Source organism: Periplaneta americana, chromosome 14 (genome assembly GCF_040183065.1).
Source record: "Periplaneta americana isolate PAMFEO1 chromosome 14, P.americana_PAMFEO1_priV1, whole genome shotgun sequence".
Lineage (NCBI taxonomy): Eukaryota > Metazoa > Arthropoda > Insecta > Blattodea > Blattidae > Periplaneta > Periplaneta americana.
This window is the reverse complement of record NC_091130.1, coordinates 135,852,899-135,875,157: the sequence shown is the minus strand read 5'-3', so window position 1 is coordinate 135,875,157 and position 22,259 is coordinate 135,852,899. Positions and strand designations below refer to the sequence as shown.

The window sequence follows — 22,259 nt, the reverse complement described above, 5'->3', positions numbered from 1 at the left end:
CGAACGCTATCACATAATAACATGTGGAAAAAGAACAAAATTCATAAGAGACTACAGTGACTAACGTGTGAAACAAGATCAATATATACAAAAGACATACTTAATACTCTTTCGAGTGCTCCTTATGTATTATTATTATTATTATTATTATTATTATTATTATTATTATTATTATTATTATTATTATAATGCCTATTCTATAAAACTCTTCTGAGACCCATTGCTGCGAAAGGTGGGCTTTAACAAAACCACAACAAAATAAGCTTAAAATATTATTTGAAAGAAACATATGAAGGAAAAATGTTTGGTCCTGTATGTGAAAATGGAAACTGGCGCATTAAATATGATGATGAATTATTTAAGGCTTATGGTGATATAGATTCGTTCATATTCATTCACAGTGTTCTGCCCAAGGGCAGGTCTTTCATTGCAAACCCAGAATTCTCCAATCTGCCCTATTTTCCACCTTCTCCTTAGTCTCTGCATCTTAATGACATCAATATAGTTACAATAATTAAAACCTCAAGGATTAGGTGGCTGGGATACCTTACAGAGAAATGGAGATGGATCCATGCTGCAAAGTTACTTCAACAAAAATAGATGGCAAAAGAAGAATTGGATGGCTTAACATTAGATGTTTGCATAGTTTTGAACAAGATTTGAAAGTATTGAGAGTACAAGGATGGAAAAGAAAATAAAAGCGGAAGATAGGAATGAATGAAGGTGCATTGTAGGAGCGGTCAAGGCCTGCAACAGGCTGTGGCACTAATAATAATGCCAATTCTATCCATTGGAACTACAAAAAGTATTCACATTGGACTAGTTTCAGCCTTGAAGAAGTTTTACTGTATTTGTTACTCCAAAATAAAACACACCACTTATCTTTTGTAAAGCATTCTGTCTTCTTTATTATGTTTTCAGCTTTAAATTCTTCTTCTTCTTCTCCATTCAAAGACTTCAATTTCGGACTCGGGTTCACATCCAGTGCATACTTCTCAAATGTTCTGACGAGTTTCAGCAGTGATGATTTCCGGATCTGGCCCACCTCCATGAGTTCAGCACGGTCCACCTTCAGCTTACAGTGCCTGAAATAGTAATATGCGTTACAAGAGCGGTATGTTGAAGTTTTCATGTTCGAGGAAAAGTTTGAAAAAGCGAAACGTAGTTGAGCTAAGAGAATTTAAAGAAAACATACTGCTCGTGTATCGTACATTATTTTGTGCGAAGATCGTTTATTACATACCTGAAAGAGGAATTTCTAATTAGTTGCAATGAAGTCTCCATCTTGGTTTCTGTTCAATGACGGCAGATTTGTAAAACAAAAATATCTATCTTCAACATTGTTGCTTTAAAATGTTTTCTGTGTTTACTATACTCCAGCAGGCCGTGATATACGTCTGTCTGTTTTTTCCCCCAGTCCATAAATGCGAACTTAAAACAAACTGTAAGTTTATGTAATGATTTATTTTTCATTTTAATATTTTAACAATATTATTTATATAACATATTGCAGTAATAACATCGGCATCTGGAATCTTGTTGATTTTTTCACGGCTTCCTTAATGTTACTTGCATCACCAATCCAGTAACTTTAGTGGACTTGTAGAGTTTACTTAATTTTTGCAAATATTTAAAAACAATAATTAACAGTGCAATTTAGGTGAAATTGCAGTGGGAAGTTTCCAATTTATAATTATTACTATATTGAACGTCTCTAAAAATAATATGTTAGAAGCCTAAAGCAGTAAAATCAATATGTCACTTAAGCGGTAAGAAGAGGGAAATTGTTATGTGTGTTAGGTTGGGAATACTGAATGTGGAATTTTAGACTTACCGCGGATTGGTTTCGTGCGGAAACCAAGCAAATACGCACGATCTCGCACAAAATCCATTATATCAAGTAGAAGTTTTCATGCAAGCATATTTGTACAAAGTAAATTCTCAGCATTATTGAAGTTATTGTGTGGAATTATCAATTTAACAAATCTTGAGCAAATGTCTCGACAACTTCTGACTGAATGAAAAGTCCTATTTGTAGCACACTTCAACAAAATGAATGCTGAATGGGGAACATTCTCAACATCGTCTTTGAAAAGGTAAGCATTTTTTAATTGTAAACAACTGCCCTTTCTAAGATTTATCATAATATGTTCTAAACTCATAACTTAGCGCTCAGCTGAACCATGCACTGCCACGTCCACTCTACTTCCACTAGTGTGGAAAGATAAAATGTACACACTGTATATCATAAATATGGTAATACGTTTCATAGGATAACATACTTGCATGCGGCAATGACAGCAGCAACACTGTACATGGGATGGCAGAGATCCACTGACAGAGAACGGGCATCCTCACTCACATACCTGAAACCAGCATGCAGTTTGATTAACATTAAAAATTGTTCGTTTGGTGATGGCAGTTAATTTCACAATCTGCTACAATAACATTTATCAACCTACTAAGAGTAATATCTGCTGAGCTTAGTCTGGTTTCTTCTAGGAGCATGGAGGGCACTTAAAATCGTGAACGAAGAGGGGACGAGAATATGTTCTCTTTGCGATAGACAGATGGAAAGTGAGATCCAGCGAGTGCAGTCTGCCACGACAATGGAACACAACGACCAGTCCAAGGCCAGCTAGTGTGGACCGCCACGACAATGGTACACCATGACCAGTCCAAGGCTACTGAGATCCAACGAGTGCGGACCACCGCAACAATGGTACACCAGCGAACAGGGATTATAAAGAATGGACACTGAGCGAATTTTCCTGTGTTTTGTTTCTCTGTGCGCCAGTGGCTAGTTCCACTTTCAAGAGCTAGAGGTAGTGTAATCGAGCATACGCTAAGATAACAATTGAGAATAGAATTAAGGCACAGGATCCAAACATCGCCTACCTTATTGCATAATCCAGTAACGCTTTGCTTCAAATAAATTCAAGTTAACAGCTTTTCCTTATTTCTCAGTGACAAACTAGTTGTAATAATAATATTTTATATTTGAGATATCATAAATTATATTACAAAATAATATAATACATTATAAAATTAAGTATCGAATTCGTTTAATATTTGTATAATAATATAATATAGGTATATGGTTTTACTTCTCGTAAGAGTTTTGTTTTTCATTTTCAGCGCTATCAAATCATTACATATTTTAATTGTTGTTGGGGTCAACGTCTGAACTCTCATTATAAAGGAACTCTAGAGTCTAGACATTACAGTTAATGAAGGATTTATTTTATGGATCCAATTTATTTTGAGTACATAATGTACCTAGATGTATTAATTATATGTGTTATATTTCCGCTGGGTCGACTGCTAGCTGGTGTGATGTCAGCGCCAACTCTAGGGAGAAAGCAGAATCTGACGCTCTAGCTGGCTTGAAGGTCATTGAAATCGGTCCGGCTACATCAAAGGTACCGACGCGAAGTGTCCATTCTTTATAATCCCTATTCGCTGGGTACACCATGACCAGTCCAAGGCCACTGAGATCCAACAAGTGCGGACCACCACGACAACGGAACACCAAGGCCAATCCCCGGCTCTATAAATAAGGACAGGCAACCCAGCGAATAGGGATTATAAAGAATGGACACTTCGCGTCAGTACCTTTGATGTAGCCGGACTGATTTCAATGACCTTCAAGCCAGCTAAAGCATCAGATTCTGCTTTCTCCCTAGAGTTGGCGCTGACATCACACCAGCTAGCAGTCGACACAGAGGAAATATAATACATACAATTAATACATATAGGTACATTATGTACTCAAATAAAATAAATTGGATCCATAAAATAATAAATCCTTCATTAACTGCAATGTCTAGACTCTAGAATTCCTTTACAATGAGAGTTGAGACGTTGACCCCAACAACAATTAAAATATGTAATGATTTGATAGCGCTGAAAATGAAAAACAAAACTCTTACGAGAAGTAAAACCATATACCTCCATATACCTATATTATATTATTATACAAATATTAAACGAATTCGATACTTAATTTTATAATGCATTGTATTATTTTATAATATAATGTATTATACCTGAAATATAAAATATTATTATTACAACTAGTTTGTCACTGAGAAATAAGGAAAAGCTGTTAACTTGAATTTATTTGAAGCAAAGTGTTACTGGATTATGCAATAAGGTAGGCGATGTTTGGATCCTGTGTCTCAACTCTATACTCAATTATTATCTTAGCGTATGCTCGATTACACTACCTCTAGCACTTGAAAGTGGAACTAGCCGCTGGCGCACAGAGAAACAAAATGCAGGAAAATTCGCTCAGTGTCCATTCTTTATAATCTCTATTCGCTGGGCAACCAGTCAGGGAATCAGTTGCCACAGGTACCCCTAGCAGAAGACTTCGACCTAGGATATCTAATCACTGAAGATGTCTGCCGCAGTAGAAGACGAAACGTCTGGGAATATCTACACCAGTAGACCACGCCATCTTAGCCCAGAAGCTCCATTTCAAATATGCAATCGTTACTATGCTGTGTTAGATTCGTCTGACCAGCCCTACAAATATAAGTCATGGTAGTCTAAAACTTAACCTGGTAACCTGTAGTAAGCATCGGCTAGGTCATAATCTTCCCACAATAGGCACATACTTTCTCATAGTAGTTGACAATATGTCAATCAAAAGAAAATGTTAAAAATTTAATTAAAGTTTGAAACACTTATATTTTCTGTATTATGGTGGTGAACATGTATAATAACCACTGCCTGCTGGATCGCATCCTATAGCTGAGTAAATTGCCTGCTCAATCAAAGTTATTTTTCCGCTAGGTGGCAGGCAGTACCCACCGCTATTAACATTATCAGTATATGCAAAATCACCACCTACCACCTAGCAGCTACTCGCGCATAACCGTTGATTGGGCAGGCAGTGTAAACAGTCATAGGATGTGATCCAGCAGGCAGTGATAATAACATACCTCTTTGGTTTTTATATTCATTGTTATCGTCTTTCCAATGTTCCTCATTCAACAATAACAATGAAAACAAATGACAGACACTAATAAGACAATAAGCTTCAAATATTACAAATAAATGAAGTTACCCATACTTACTTACTTACAATGGCTTTTAAGGAACCCTCAGGTTCATTGCCGCCCTCACATAAGCCCGCCATTGGTCCTATCCTGAGCAAGATTAATCCATTCTCTATCATCATATCCCACCTCCCTCAAATCCATTTTAATATTATCTTCCCAACTTCATCTCGGCCTCCCCAAAGGTCTTTTTCCCTCCGGCCTCCCAACTAACACTCTATATGCACTTCTGGATTCGCCCATACGTGCTACATGCTCTGCCAATCTCAAATATCTGGATTTAATGTTCCTAATTATGTCAGGTGAAGAATACAATGCGTGCAGTTCTGTGTTATGTAACTTTCTCCATTCTCCTGTAACTTCATCCCTCTTAGTCCCAAATATTTTCCTAAGCACCTTATTCTCAAACACCCTTAACTTATGTTCCTCTCTCAAAGTGACAGTCCAAGTTTCACAAACATAAAGAACAACCGGTAATATAACTGTTTTATAAATTCTAACTTTCAGATTTTTTGACAGAAGACTGGATGATAAAAGCTTCTCAACTGAATAATAACACGCACTTCCCGTATTTATTCTGTGTTTAATTTCCTCCCGAGTATCATTTATATTTGTTACTGTTGCTCAAAGATATTTGAACTTCTCCACCTCTTCAAAAGATAAATTTCCAATTTTTATATTTCCATTTCGTACAATATTCTCGTCACGAGATATAATCATATACTTTGTCTTTTCGGGAGTTACTTCCAAACCTATCTCTTTACTTGCTTCAAGTAAATTTCCCGTGTTTTCCCTAATCGTTTGTGGATTTTCTCCTAACATATTCACGTCATCTGCATAGACAAGCAGCTGATGTAACCCATTCAATTCCAAACCCTCTCTGTTGTGAAGTTACCCATAAGTGTAAATATTGTTGTAGAAGTTGAAATTTTAAAATCTGTTTTCATTATCACTAAAACCATTAGCAATGGCACATCGATTACTACCACTTACATGAATGCGCATCACTACAATGTGCGTAGAAGGTCTACCATATTGGGAAACAGCTCGACGTCTAAAAGTTTCTCCTAGAGATGTATTGAAGACGTGGAGATGTTCAATCAGTGTCTGACAGACCTCGCGAAGGTTGGCCACGAGTAACTACAGCACGGCAAGATAGTAACATTGAATTATTGGCTCGGAAGAGGCCTATAATTAACTCGTAACTTTGGATGTGGGGTATATTCTACCCAAGCCATTTTAAAATCCTTCGTTACCTAGGAGTGTATTTAAACTCCAAACTTTCTTGGGGAGAGCATGTTGATAATGTTACGGGTAAAGCATGGAGGGCACTTCACTTTATTATGAGAATCTTGAGAAAGGCTAGCCCCAAATCGAGAGAAATAGCATATCTAACGTTAGTGCAACCGTTAATGGAATACAGAACTACATGTTGGGATCTCTATAGAATATATCAGATAAATTCCTTAGAAAGAATCCAGTATAGGGCAGCTAAATTTGTTAAAGGTAAAAGAGAAGATGGAAACGATACAATAAAAGAACTTAAATGGGAAACTTTGGAAAACAGACGTAGGAAAACTAGAATAACATCATTGTATAGAGCACATCTAGGTCAGAAAGCATGGGTAGACATAATGGCTCGGTTAGAAAAGCCAACGTACTATGGTAGGAACGATCATGATTTTAAAATCAAATGTAGGAAACAGAAAACGGATGTAGGTAAATTCTCATTTTTAAATAGAACTATAAATGATTGGAATGACCTACCTGCAGCGGTCTTTGAGGGCTGTCCTTCAAGAATAACTTAAAAAGTTGTGTATAAAGTGCAAATTAAAATTAAGGTGACATTCAACATTTAATTTTTAAGGTGACATGTATTTATCTAGCCTGACGAGTTTACTTCCTTGGTTTGAATTGTAAATTATTTAAAAATAGCGTGTAAGAGGGCCTTAGACTACAAATGTTTAGTTTAAATGTAGTTCTGTTTATAAGTATGCATAAGGATGTAATTATTTGACTTATTTGAACTGTTGTATCAGTGAAGCGAGGTGAGTCAGTGAAGTTATGGTTTTACAGTGCAGTGAACAGTTCCGATCAGTGATAATTTATAGCGTCAATGAAATGTGTTCTATAGTGTCAGTGAAATGTGTTACAGAGTGTCAGTGAAATGTGTGCTAAAGTCTCAGTGAAATGTGTGCTAAAGTGTCAGTGAAATGCGTCATAGTGCCACTACAGGGAATGAGATGAGAGTAAAGTGAAAGACAATTGAAACTTATGTAGGACCTATACATAATTATGTAGGGTGTATTGTAAAATTAGGTATTTTATTTATGTTTTATTATTATTGTGTTAAATTGTATTGTGTATAAAATTGTATATTTGTTGTAAAATTGTATTGTGTATTGCTTATCATTTTATTGTGTATTGTTTATATTGTATATACCACTGCCACCGGGTGCTTGCCCACTTGCAGTGTAAATAAATACATACATACAATTCTGTTATCCCTCACCCAACACAGGAGCGCTACTGAGTACCTTCGTGGCAGTTCACTATTCATTGTTAGATGTAATGGTTGTGTTCCTGTAGGTGAGTAATCACAACCTAAACCGCTTTAATTTCAGGCTCAGATAGGTTATACCGCATGTCCCAGGCAATGTTAGTTTTTCCACATTGATCTCATTTCTTCCCTAAAGGTAAACATGACACACGCATCAAAGGACTGTATGCGGGCTGATGATCCAAAGTTCAGTGGCTGGACGCAGAATACTTTGGAAGCTGAAGAAAGTGACTTTAGTGGCAATGACTGTGATATAGATCCAGTGGAGACTGCAGAATTTATGTTTGTCACAACTGCCTAAATTCAATCTAGACTAGTGGCTTGTGCAGCAAATACTGCTGCAAACTAAGTTCGTTAGACGTTGAAATAAAAATTTTTCAGATTTATTTCCAATGAAGAATACTTGTCTTTTTGATAGTTATTTGCTTCCATAATAATGAAACATACTCCCTCTGAATGGATTTTTTAGGCCAAATACTTTTTCTTAAACCTATCCAACTTCAGTTTTTGAGTTTCAACGCGAAAACGCAAGTATCAATGTCAGGACGATAGCAGTAGCTATTTCAAGTCATTGTGGATTGTAGGCAAAAGTTAAAAAAATGTCAGGTTTGCTAAGCTTTCGAACAATAGCATTTTCGTATAGCTGCTGCATGTAGAACTTGAAATGTAGAGTGTAAAATGATTTTATCCTACTAAGAGATCTTGCTGAAATGATCTGGAGACTACAAAATTTTCTAGGCCTCTTATTTTATCAGTAAGTAATACCTTTTTATCTTTCCTTAGGAACTGTAATTTTTGCGCTCTCTCGAGCCAACATTGAAGACAATGACACATATCAATATCTACTCTACACCTCCATTAAGTATATGAAAAAGACCCAACCCCACTGGGTTAATAAGTATAAAAATATTTGATTCTTAATAACAATATTATCTTAAGTTTTGTAGTTATATATAGCAGCCACTCAGTAAATTATAGAAATGAAGATCTAAATTAAGATATTCTCTACATTTACTTACATAACTACAAAACGTTTCACTTTCATGTCATCAATATAGCATCAATATTATGTATAATTAATGAAAAATAGATGCATCATGATATTAACTATAATAATATTTAATTTCTAATGGTAATAATGTCATCAAACCACCTCAAGTTTCGTAGATTTGAATATCCAATACACAGCTGTACTCAGAAAATTATACACCGCAGAATCAGTTTTTAATAACAAATTGAACTGAGCTCTAAATATGTCGGCAATCCTGCAGGTCTTGGCCTTCGTGTAATAGCCTATTGTTTATTGTAGTGTGTGTTTTGTTCTGAAATTCAATCAAGTCGGCCATGATTCAATAAAATTAGTTCTCAAAACTGACAATGGATGGATTTTGGAAAATAGGAAAATTGACATTTCACTGAAAACTACTATTTTTCCGAAAAACTTTGGATGCCAGGCATGAAAATGAGGGGTCACTCATTAAAATCCGTTCAGCCGTTTTCCTGTAATTTCCATTACCAGTTGAAATTATATATACATAGATATTTAGTACAAGTTTTGTAACAATGGAATTTATTGTTAGGTTAATTTATGCATTATCGTTTACCGTTTAATATTCTGATATTCAGTTTTGTTAACAATTAGGTTATGTGCTTCCATTCTTTGTTTATTAACAGAGTGTAAAACAGTGTCGAGGAATTTCTCAAAATACAAATTTGTTGGCAGTAAACCCTTCCTTTCCACAAATATATATATATATATATATATATATATATATATATTTTGTTTTTAATTATGAAATATGATCTCATGTGCCTCCAAACTTAATTGCATTGCCATATATCACATAGACTTGAAAATAGCGCCTGGTTTTTAGAACTGGGTAAAAAATACCACACATCCAAGATAGTGTGACAAAAATAATATGTCCCAGACTGCGGGTTAATACTACAGAAGTTCAAAGGGTCCTACAACCAATTGGAAGAAATATAGCCACACAAACCATCAGAAACAGTCTTCATGAAGTCAATCCGCATGCTAGACGTCCTTGGCGAACACCTTCGTTGACCGGACAACACAGAATTGCAAGATTAAGATGGCCAAGGGAACATGAAAACTGGAATCAATTGGTGGAACTAGATAATGTTTGCGGATGAAACCAGGATTTGCTTTAAACCAGATTCGAAACGAGTTCTCATCTGGAGAGAGTCTGGTAATGTTGCAGTTTCACATTACCAACAAGGTGGAGGTTCCATCATGTTTAGGGGCAGCATCATGCATGGACGTAGTACACATCTCATGCCAGTCGAGGGTAATACGACGGCAGAATCGTATTGTAACCAGGTTCTGGAAACCATCTTTGAACCATTTCAAAGACAGTTTGGTGTAGGATTAATTTTTCAAGACAATAATGCTAGGCACACTGAGCAAGACGTGTGGATGAGTTCCTCAAGTGTGCTCATATCAGGAGAATGGAATGGCCAACATGTTCACCTCATATGAACTCAACAGAGCTTGAAGGATGGATGGAACGGAGAAAAATTATCTCCGGCAGGTTTTCAGCTCCATATGCTGATGCTCTATCCACTAAGCCACACTGGATTCCCACTCCAATGCCGGATTGAATCCTCTCCGTTTAAGTTCCACCTCTTAGTTTTCCTCTAGTGGCCAACCCTCATGCACTGCAACACATTAATGTGCAGAGGTGCACTCATTACAAGTGACTTAGTGGCCGGGATCCGTCGGAATAAGTGCCGTCTTAAATCACTAAGTGATTATTTTTGCAAATCATATATTACAATGTATCGAATTACATATAACATTTCCATGCAGAAATTCTGCGTCATCTTATGATGAAGAATGGGTGGAACGGAGAAAAATGGAAATCCGGTGAGGCTTAGTGGATAGAGCGTCAGCACATAGAGCTGAAAACCCGGGTTCAAATCCCGGTGCCAGAGAGAATTTTTCTTCTTTCCACCCATCCTTCATCATATGATGACACAGAATTTCTGCATGGAAATATATGTACTACGGTACACTGTAATATCAATAGAGCTTGCTTGGGACAGGCTCAAAGTTGCCATTCGACAATGCAATCCTCCTATACAGACTGTCCAAGACCTCCGAGAGGCCACTGTTTAAGAATGGGACCGTCTCGATCAACAGGTACTTGATGATCTTATTAGCAGCATGCCAAGACGTACTGCTGCATTGATTCAAGCCCGAGGGTGTGTTACCAAATACTGATACTCTAAAAAATGTGGTTTCACGACCAAGTCATAAAAAATTTAAATTGTGATTTTATGAAATGTTATGAGTTTAATCAACAAAAATTACCAAATAAATGCATGTTTTCAAACCAATGTTAAATTATTTTATTAGTTACATTCAGTAATTTTAAAGAAAATTCGAAAAATAGAGTGTTCCAAACTTTTTGTGATGTACATACAGCACTTTTTTTCTGCGGAATGCGCTGGGATGGCGTTCCGGAACCTTTTTATTGCATTTTTCATCATGGAAACGAAATATGTGTGAATAACTACAGTATGTTTTTAATATAATTTTTCTTTGAATTCCGCTTAGACCTTGAGTGTCTTAGTTGGACGAAAAGGAGTTTAAAAACGACAAAATTTCCGTGCAGTGAAAAGTAATCATCTCTCCTTCCGCTATAAAATATTGTACACAGAGTTCCACCACCTTTTTCTCCAGAAGAAAAGCACTGTGTGTGTGTATGTATATATATATGTATGTGTGCTCTGGGCCTCTTTTGCGGTAGATGTCCTTGCCAATGCTTACTATTTACATAATTACCCTTAACTTAATCTGAAGTACAGTGTCATTATTAATTAAAGCAGCCCATGTGTTTTGTTATGTTAGGCATAATTTTTTTCAGTCAAATCAGTGTATTACTTTATGTAGGGACAAAAATACTCTCTAATTTTATTAAACATTAGGTACACACCTTTTCAAATGGAAGTCCAAGAACTGAAGCAGCTAAATCGAGTCATACCACTATTTGACACATATGACTGGTGTTCATAAGAGATGTACTCATTTTCAGTTGCAGCAGTCTGTGTAACTCACTAACTTTCCTAAATCAAACAAGCACATTTCATTAGAATTTTAAACAGGCAACAAAAAAGTAAAAGCATTATGTACCTAGTAAAAACATATAGGCCTATCTACAAAATTTATAGCTACATACTTTTATATGTATGTTTACAGATATTAAAAAAGGCTCTTTATTGTAATATTGTTTTCTTTTTTCCTCTGAATACAAAACGTAGATCATAACAAAGTGTAGGCCTACTAACTGGGTACAGTACATAGGCTCAATAAGGTTAGGTTTATAATTTTTGTTGTAGTTCCAACCTGAAGTCAAATTTTCACCTACCTTCAGTTTGTAGACTTCTTTGCAAGCACTGAAAATAACCTGATTTCTGACGCCATTATTGCATTAATCAATAAATAATTTAGATATGTTACAATTCTCACAAAACTGAAATGTCATTTTAACCGCCAAAATCACAGCATATCAGGGTCGCCAACATGACTTTAAAAAACCTGCTATAGAACAGTGTCGCTAATATTGTTATATTATCAATATAATATGATATTATTTTGACACTGTGAGTGATAAATAATTAGATAAATCTCTTTATCAACAACATAATTGTTATCACTTTCACGTTTATCCCTGATTACGTAATCAGGGCTAACACGGAAAAAACGTGATCCATTGGCTGCCCTGCACAACAGTTATCGCTGGACATTTATGAAACTTCCCTTACTAGGCATCAGAATTTCCCTCCTTCTTCAAAACATGGTAATTCACAAAATAAAATAAATAAATACAATAAATAAATAAAATAATAATAATTTCTGTGCATTTGAAAGATGCGTAATGTAGTTCATGTATATGATGTCAATGATAAAAGCGCTCCCTATATGGTAATTCCACTCGGAGTTTTATATTGAAAGAAATAGTACACAATATTCAGGAATAAGTTGTACGGTTCATCTTTAATTTTTGCACCTAATATAATTGGTGATAATCTTATAAAACTGTCTTCTCATTAATAACGCATATACTGCAATTTAGATATGTTTTAATTTATTTTTAAATTCAGGTAAATTCTCCTAAGCTTTGCCACAGTGTTTCTCATATTTGGAGTGTCTTCCCATTATTATTATTATTATTATTATTATTATTATTATTATTATTATTATTATTATTATTATTAGCAGTTAATATAGAGCAATAGCACCGCAATATATATGCGCAAAACAAACGAACCGCGGATGATAATAATTTTGCGGTCTTATAAAATTATGAGGTCACAATGTAAGAAACTGGTCATAGAGGCTACCGGTAAAGAAGTAAACAGAATTCGAGGCATGTTGCAACGATACCGTAAGCAATGAACAATATGATTTAAAAAATGGTCTGAAAACCTATGAATAACATATGTAATTATAATGATAATAAATCCTCTGACTGAGGTTCTGGCTTTAATGTAGTACATCTATTATCATGTAGCACATCTCACTTGACGATGTGTCAGAGGAAGAACAATATTGTTTGTATGCATCTGAAGTTTGACTAGTGTAATACGTAATTAGTCGGCGATGTATGCAATGGAGGAGGAAAGGAACTGGCCACCCAATCCCATTATCTCCTGGTCTAGTTAGCCTACCTCATAAGTGGTGCCTTGTTGGTATCACTTGTGAGGTCCAGATCTGTCTTCAGACAGTTGACTGAACAACAACAACAATACTGTAATAATAAAAAACATAAACATTTTTATAAAAGGAAATAACATGCAGGCTAATTTCGTCCTTTCGATTTTCGAAGTAGCCTAACTCATTAATTCTATTAGTCCCTCTTATGTAGCCTGAATTGCGATAGATTGCCCAATCTGTCAACCGTGCCTCAGAATACCGCGTAATTAGCCCACTTTATGTAGTTTTTATTATAGTTACTATGGAAATGGTTTTGCTCCCTAGTCATTTATTAGAAATACGGATAGCTGAATATCGCGCTCGTAATAATGAACAATGATGTCATGTTTATTTATGTAATATAAGGCTATAATTATACATACATTTGTTTATTTCTTCCCTTTCAAGCTTTGGGAATAATTTAGAAATATTAACACTATTCGTGAGGTAAAAATGGTTTTATCATGTCATTTCCGTAGGCCTAAACATAAGACACCTAGGTCTTAAAATATAATAATAATAATAATAATAATAATAATAATAATAATAATAATAATAATAATAATAACCTACACTAATAATAAATCTGTAACCAAACCTTTTCTGGCAATTTTCGCTTTTCCAAAAGTAATTGGTGTTACCAGTAACATGTATAATTAATTAACCATTCCTGAGACCAAAAATCGTATTTTTGAAATTTTTTGTTTGTGTCTGTCTGGACGTTTGTTACCTTTTCACGCGATAATGGCTCTACGAAAATTAGTATATCAATTTAGTTTCAACTTAGATTTTAGGCTAAATGGAATTCAAAATACCGGTACTTTATTTAAAAGGGGGCCTGAATTAAACAAATCGACATAAATGTAATCCAAATCTGTGTGGATTACATATGTAATCCAATTATGGATGGATTACATATGTGATACAAATACATGGATTACACATGTAATCCAATTATGGATGGATTACATACGTAATCCAAATCTGTGTGGATTACATATGTGTAATCCAATTATGGATGGATTACATATGTGATACAAATACATGGATTACATGTGATACAAATACATGGATTACATATGTGATACAAATACATGGATTACATATGTAATCCAATTATGGATGGATTACATACGTAATCCAAATCTGTGTGGATTACATATGTAATCCAATTATGAATCGGGAGTGACTAGGGAGTGAATCGTGAGTGACAAGAGAGTGAATCGGAAGTGACAAGGGATTGAATCGGTAGTGACTAGGGAGTGAAACGGGGCTATGGAGTGAATCGGGAGTGTATAAGGAGTTAATCTGGCATGACTATGGAGTGAATTGGTAGTGAGCCAGGAGTGACTAGCTAATGAATCGGGAGTGGCTAGAGTGCCTAAGGAGTGAATCGGTAGTGACTATGGAATTAATCGGTAGTTACTAGGAAGTGAACTGGGAGTGATTGGGGAACGACTAGGGAGTGAATCTTTAGTGACACTCGGGTGTGAAGAGAGTGGTTCTGGATGAACTCGAGCTAATCGGGAGTGACTTCGGAGTGAATAGTGACTAAGGGGTTAGTCGAGAGTGACTAGGGAATTAATCGGGAGTGAATTGGGAGAGAATCAGGAGTGACTGGCGAATGAATAGGGAGTGACTTGGGAGTGAATTGGAAGTGACTTGGGTGATTCGGGAGTGAATCTTTAGCGACGTTTTGTTCAGAGATCCCAGGATTGATTCTGCTCAGAAACTACAGCGTGTTCATAACGCATGCGTCCGCTTCATTTGTAATAGTCGATACTATGATCATATCTCACCTTCTTTCGAGAAGTTATCGTGGCTTAGGTTACATGAGAGGAGAAATCTGCACTCGCTTTCTCTCTTATATTGAATTATGCACACTTCATCCCCCTATTATTTATTCGCTCGTTTTCATACTCTCTTTCGCTATCATAATATTAATACTCGATCACAACGCGATAACACGCTAGAAATTCCACTTCACACATCATCTCTGTATTCCTCATCTTTCACTGTTGCTAACTCTCGTCACTGGAACTCTCTGCCGCCTGAAGTCAAGGGCTGCCGAACATTGAAATCTTTCAAATCCAAGTTAGAAAATTATCTTATGATGAGTTGCCAAACTAACTTATTATTATGAAAAGTGTTGTATTGCATGTTTCCACGTATTCACATTTTTTTTTATGTTTTTATACTTTTGTTTTCATATTTTCCGATAATGGTATATCTCTAATGTGGTAAGTTGAGCTATATATAATCATAATTTTCCTTACTGTGTGTACTTAAAAATATTGTATTCATTGTATGCTTTGTACTGCACTATTTTATTACTACTACTACTACTACTACTACTACTGCTACAACTACTATTATTATTATTATTATTATTATTATTATTATTATTATTACTATTCTTATTTATTATTATTATTATTATTATTATTATTATTATTATTATCAATAGTTGTCTTATTTTTTAATACTTTGTATGCCCCATTTATTTTGACCTGCTGTTCACATTTTATTATGCTTTTTTCTTTCTTTCTCTATGTTATATATTATGTCTGATTTCTTCTTACTTGTTGTTTACATTTTATTATTATTATCTTATTCAGTTTTGTGTGGAAAATTGTAGTGTACTTTGTAAATTTGTAGTGTTTTTGTAATGCAGTTTTTATTCCTGGTTGAGTGTTAGAGAAGGCCGTATGGCCTTAACTCTGCCAGGTTAAATAAATCATTATTATTATTATTATTATTATTATTATTATTATTATTATTAGTAATAGGATTTATAATAATCTGCTTGTTTGTCTACAATATGAAAATTAAAAATATAGTGAAAAGTCTTACTAATAGTGAGTGCATTTTGCATATAGCACTATTCTACACTAATTCTATTTTTCTATAACAGTTTGAGGGCTCAAGTCTTCATGTTTACTTTCTCTTTCCAACAAGTTCATAATGGTCAATTTGAAGAATCTAGCTGGACTAAAGTCGATTTCGCAAGTGTCTTATGCTATGTCATTAATAGAACGAAAAAAAACATACATATTTCATCCTGAAAATTTTAAAACAAAGATGGAGAAAGAAAAACTCACCACTTACAGAAGTTTGCATCTGGCTTTGACTGTAGCGAACTCTTTGATCATATCTTCATAGTTGAGACAGTCATCAGTGAGGAGAGGTCGGCACTGATGTGAAGAATCAACTAGGCATTCTGTTTCTTCTCAAAGTGGAATGCAGATATGACTTCAGTCTTTTAAGAGCCGAAAACGAACATTCTGCTTAACAATTTGTAAATGCTGTACACAAAAATATTCTAAGAACAATAGCAACATTTGAAAACGTGGACTAGGACAGCTCTTTTCGTAGAAATTTACTCATTTCGACTCATTTTCATTCTGAAAACTTTAAAACAAAGATGTAAAAAGAAAAAAACTCACCACTCACAGAAGTTTGCATCTGGCTTTGACTGTAGCGAACTCTTTGATCATACCTTCATAGTTGAGACAGTTGTCAGTGAGGAGAGGTCGGCATTGATGTGAAGAATCAACTAGGCATTCTGTTTCTTCCCAAAGTGGAATGCAGGTATGACTTCAGCCTTTTAAGAGCCGAAAACGAACATTCTGCTTAAGAATTTGTAAGTGCTGTACACAAAAATATTCTAAGAACAATAGCAACATTTGAAAACGTGGACTATGACAGCTCTTTTCGTAGAAATTTACTCATTTCGACTTGTACAAGGTGAAGTATCCTTAAGTTTACCGAAAACTATGAAGGAGCTTGACAGTTGTCAGTATTTTATAACTTTCCTTTCTCCTCTTTAATTTAGTGTGAAACTTGTCGACTCTACAAATGACTTTCAGAGAACCCAGAGGTTCTACAGTAATTCTATTCTTTTATAACAGTTTGAGGGCTCAAGTCACTATGTTTACTTTCTCTTTCCAACAAGTTCATAGTGGTAAATTTGAAGAATCTAGCTGGACAAAAGTCGATTTCGCAAGTGTCTTATGCTATGCCATTAATAGAACGACAAAAACATACATATTTCATCCTGAAAATTTTAAAACAAAGATGGAGAAAGAAACAACTCACCACTCACAGAAGTTTGCATAGCGAATTCATTGATCATATCTTCACAGTTGAGACAGTCGTCAGTGAAGGCAGGTAGGCATTGATGTGAAGAATCAACTAGGCATTCTGTTTCTTCTCAAAGTGGAATGCAGGTATAACTTCAGCCTTTTAAGAGCCGAAAACGAACATTCTGCTTAACAATAGTCTCTAAACACACACCTTCATCTCAAACAGCAGAAATAACTAAAATGCTCTCTCAATTAATATCACTCAATAAAAGAATTTTATTCCAATGGATACCATCCCATTGTGGAATCCTGGGAAACGAGAATGCGGATGCTTTAGCAAAGAAGGGCAGCACTGCTACTCACAGACCTGTTACTAAATCTACGTATTACTCTGTAAAAAGATTTATTAAATCTACGTACTTAGACTTCAACAAACAAAATTTGATAACACAATCCCAAGGGAAAAAAATGGAACTCTCTGCATCAAAATCCACAGTTAATTCCCGATTTACCACGAAAATCGTCTGTAGCTGCATTTAGATTGGCAACAGGCCATGATTGTTTGGCCAAACACCTGCATAGAATTGGAATATATCAGTCCCCTAACTGTCCATTGTGCAACTCAAACCAAGAAATGGATTCGGAACACCTCAAAATCTGTGCTTCAGTGGCTAGTCATGATAATATCTTTGAAAAATATTGGAGTGCAAGAGGTCAAATGACTTTATTGTCAAACGCCTGGCATTAGAAAACAACAACAACAATTTGTAAGTGCTGTACACAAAAATATTCTAAGAACAATACCAACATTTGAAAACGTGGACTAGGACAGCTCTTTTCGTTGAAATTTACTCATTTCGAATGGTACATCACTAATCCCGTAAGACTTCAGAAGTGTCCCGAAGTGTGCACATTCGGGAAGGTTGGTTCCAAATCAGTTATATATAATACTTTGAATTTTGCTGCACATTCAGAAATAACATCTGGTGAAGTATCCTTAAGTTTACCGAAAACTATGAAGGAGCCTGACTGTTGACAGTATTTTATAACTTTCCTTTCTCCTCTTTAATTTAGTGTGCAACTTGTCGACTCTACAAATGACTTTCAGAGAGCCCAGAGGTTCACTGCCGTCCTCACATAAGCCCGCCACCGGTCCCTATCCTGAGCAAGATTAATCCAGTTCCTAGCATTACATTCCACCTCCCTCAAATCCATTTTAATATTATCCTCCCATCTACGCCTCAGTCTCCCCAAAGATCTTCTTCCCTCTGGCCTGCCAACTAACACTCTTTATGCATTTCTGGATTCGCCCATACGTGCTACACGCCCTGCCCATCTCAAAAGTCTGGATTTAATGTTCTTAATTATGTCACGTGAAGAAGACAATACGTGCAATTCTGTGTTGTGTAACTTTCTCCATTTTCCTCATCCTCATCGCCCCAAATATTTTCTTAAGTACCTTATTCTCAAACACTCTTTGCCTCTGTTCCTCTTCCTCCAAGTTTCACAATCATGCAGAAGAACTGGTAATATAACTGTCTTATAAATTCTAACTTTCAGCTTTTTGAGAGCAGGCTGGTTCACCAAAATCCATCCTGTGTAACCTAGAAGACTCTTTGATGAATCAAGAACATAAATACATCTTCCTCCTTTGGCCAGATCGAAGAACTTCCACTAAAGCCAACATAGGAAACAAAACCACGATTGTAATTATCAATCAATTAACAATGTTTAACTGTGCTGTTCATAGTAACATGTACATTTTTATTTTAAAATACTATATATCCATGTCTTCTGGACTATATTGCGTATTTTCACATAAAGAAGTACACTTTTTATGAAAAATAATTATTTTAGATACAAGATCAGTTGACATGGGATGACCCACAAGTTCAGTGATGAACTGCATACCACTGCTCCTGGAGTGTCTTTCCTATAAACAAAATGGTTGAATTTAGAAATGAAGCACACTTTCTCACTTCGTAGGATACTCTTAGTGGATGTTTCCAAAGATAAACATGTGCGTTTGTATAAACATTCCCATCAACCTTTAAAATCCATTAGATCTACTCCACAAATCAAATTAACTACAAAACTGGACTGAGAAACTATGAAAGAGTGATGAATTTTTGCACACATATACATTTTATGCAGCTCTATACAACCTGTGAAGACTTATTACAGTACAGTAAAATCCCTCGTATCCGGCACCCAATTAACCGGCAATATCAAAACAACGGCACTTTTGGCTAGGCCAAAAAAAAAAAAGTCATTCATGCGAAAGCTCACTACTTTCCCGCCAAGAGAGCACCTCCTTCTTCTAGCTATGCCTCGGTCTTTCAGTTGCTGACTATAGTAGTCGTGACAGCAGGTTACAACTTACACGCTTGGCCAACTTATTATGAGATATAATTATTTGGAAGTGTACGTCAGATTTACGTCAGAGGGCATGAGGGCAGTGAGCAAGAGGGCAGAGGGATGAGAGCATAGGGCATGAGAGCAAGAGGGCATGAGGGCAGAGGGCAGTGAGCAAGAGGGCAGAGGGCATGAGAGCATAGGGCATGAGAGCATAGGGCATGAGAGCAAGAGGGCATGAGGGCAGTGAGCAAGAGGGCAGAGGGCATGAGAGCATAGGGCATGAGAAAAAGAGGGCAGAGGGCAGTGAGCAAGAGGGCATGAGAGCATAGGGCATGAGAGCAAGAGGACATGAGGGCGGAGGGCATGAGGGCAGAGGGAGAGGGCATGAGGACAGAGGGCAGAAGGCATGAGGGCAGAGGGTATGAGGGCAGAGGCAGAGGGCAAGAGGACAGAGGGCATGAGGGCAGAGGGTATGAGGGCATGAGGGCAGAGGCAGAGGGCCTGAGGGCAGAGGGTATGAGGGCAGAGGGCATGAGGGCAGAGGGCAAGAGGGCAGAGGGCAAGAGGGCAGAAGGCATGAGGGCAGAGGGTATGAGGGCAGAGAGCAGAGGGTATGAGGGCAAGAGGGCAGAGGGCAGAGGGTATGAGGGCAGAGGGCAAGAGGACAGAGGGCAGAGGGCATGAGGGCAGAAGGCATGAGGGCAGAGGGTATGAGGGCAGAGAGCAGAGGGTATGAGGGCAAGAGGGCAGAGGGCATGAGGGCAAGAGGGCAGAGGGCATGAGGGCATGAGGGCAGAGGGCTGAGGGCATGAGTGCATGAGGGTAAGAGGACAAGAGGACAAGAGGGCAGAGAGCAGAGAGGAGAGGAGAGGAGAGGATATTTTCATAACTCTAACCTACAATCCACAATAACCTGAAATAGCTACTGCTTCACTCCCACATGTAAAGCAGACTGATCGTTCTGACATTGTTACTTGCGTTTTCTTCAAGAACTGAAGATGTATAGGTTAAATAAAAAGTATTTAGCATGAAGAAAACCATTCAGAGGGGTAGGCCTATGTTTCATTATTATGGAAGCAAATAACTTCCAAAATGTCTGGTATTCTTCATTGGAAATAAATTTGAAAAAATTTAATTTGAACTTCTAATGAACTTAGTTAGCAGCATTTGCTGCACAAGCCACTAGTAAAATTTAATCCTCACATGAGTAGTGGTTTGTGAGATAATACATATATATGTAGAAACATTTTTCTTGTTCCTATGGAACTCATAATTTAAAAATCTGACAGTCATAAACAAACACTGCCAGAGGATTCAATACCGTATTTTTATATTTAAAAAAATGTGTTTAATAGGTCGTAAAGGTTTCAGGAACCTATCTTCAATAGAAGTGAAAATATTAAATTTAGAAAATGATACATTTTTAGAGAGAAATGACCATATTCTGCTTGTGCTCCCTGGAAGAAGTCCCTGAAACTATGTGCACATTGTTGTCAGATGTCACATGCATGTAATGCTGAACAATAAAATATGTAGAAATGTTGATGTATATTTCATAATGAAGAAAATTTTCGCGTTTTATTTGGAAGAATTCTCCATAAAACCTGCTTTTGGTTGAAAATATCGTGATTATGAAGAAATTTAATGAATTTCTATCAATTTCGCGAAAATTCGCAAGTATATTTCACTTAATTTTGGACTTTCATTAAGGAATTTGCATTTTCCAATAATAAAATTACGTTTTAACACATTTTGCGTGTATCATTAATCCACACCCCTGCTTATCAGTAAGTATAAAATTTGATGCAAGCTGTTCAGTTCACTTAGTTAAGATCTTCTTTGCCCCTCTTTTGTTAACAGATAAAATCAAGTAGGAAAAAAGCACAAACAAGTGATATCATTAGAAAGATAACAGATCTGTAAGAATGTAAATATAAAACCCGATATTATTGCTATTAACGGACGCTTAAAACGGGCTCTTGTTCTTGACCCTACTATTCGAAAGAAACCTCAATCAGGCCACCAAAGTTGACATTGAGAAGAAGTCCATATATGAACCTTGTCTGCCGTATCTTTCTCAAAAGTACAACGTCCCTCTTAAACAATGGTCTGTCATTGGTTTGCTGTATGGCAGTAGAGGTTCTATTTCCAAATTCACATGGAATTATCTTAAGGAACTTCACATTCCTTTTGATTATGTAATGTCTGTCCTTATAAATATTATCAAGGATTCTCTTCAAATACTACATCATCATCTCTATTTCAATTAATCCACTTAAATTTGCCTTAAACAATTAACTTTCTTTTTTCTTTAATGTATCACATCACATTATATTGTACATGTTTATTGTATTCAAGACCCTTGTGGTCACTCAAATTCTTTGAGCTGATGTCTATAATTTAGAATTTATATAAGGAAGCAGAGGGTTAAAGTAGGAGTTGAATTCGTGATTCAGAAATAAACACACATA

At 36.1% G+C, this 22,259-nt stretch overlaps 1 long non-coding RNA gene across 1 annotated transcript; it reads right to left on the bottom strand.

Moving 5' to 3' along the window:
* Positions 1–205: 205 nt before the first annotated feature.
* LOC138713750 (uncharacterized) lies at positions 206–12,145 on the bottom strand. Its single transcript, XR_011335983.1, has 4 exons — positions 12,018–12,145; positions 11,586–11,715; positions 2,283–2,366; positions 206–1,085 (listed from the first exon to the last, which is right to left on the bottom strand). It is a non-coding gene; the product is annotated as an uncharacterized lncRNA (long non-coding RNA).
* Positions 12,146–22,259: the final 10,114 nt, after the last annotated feature.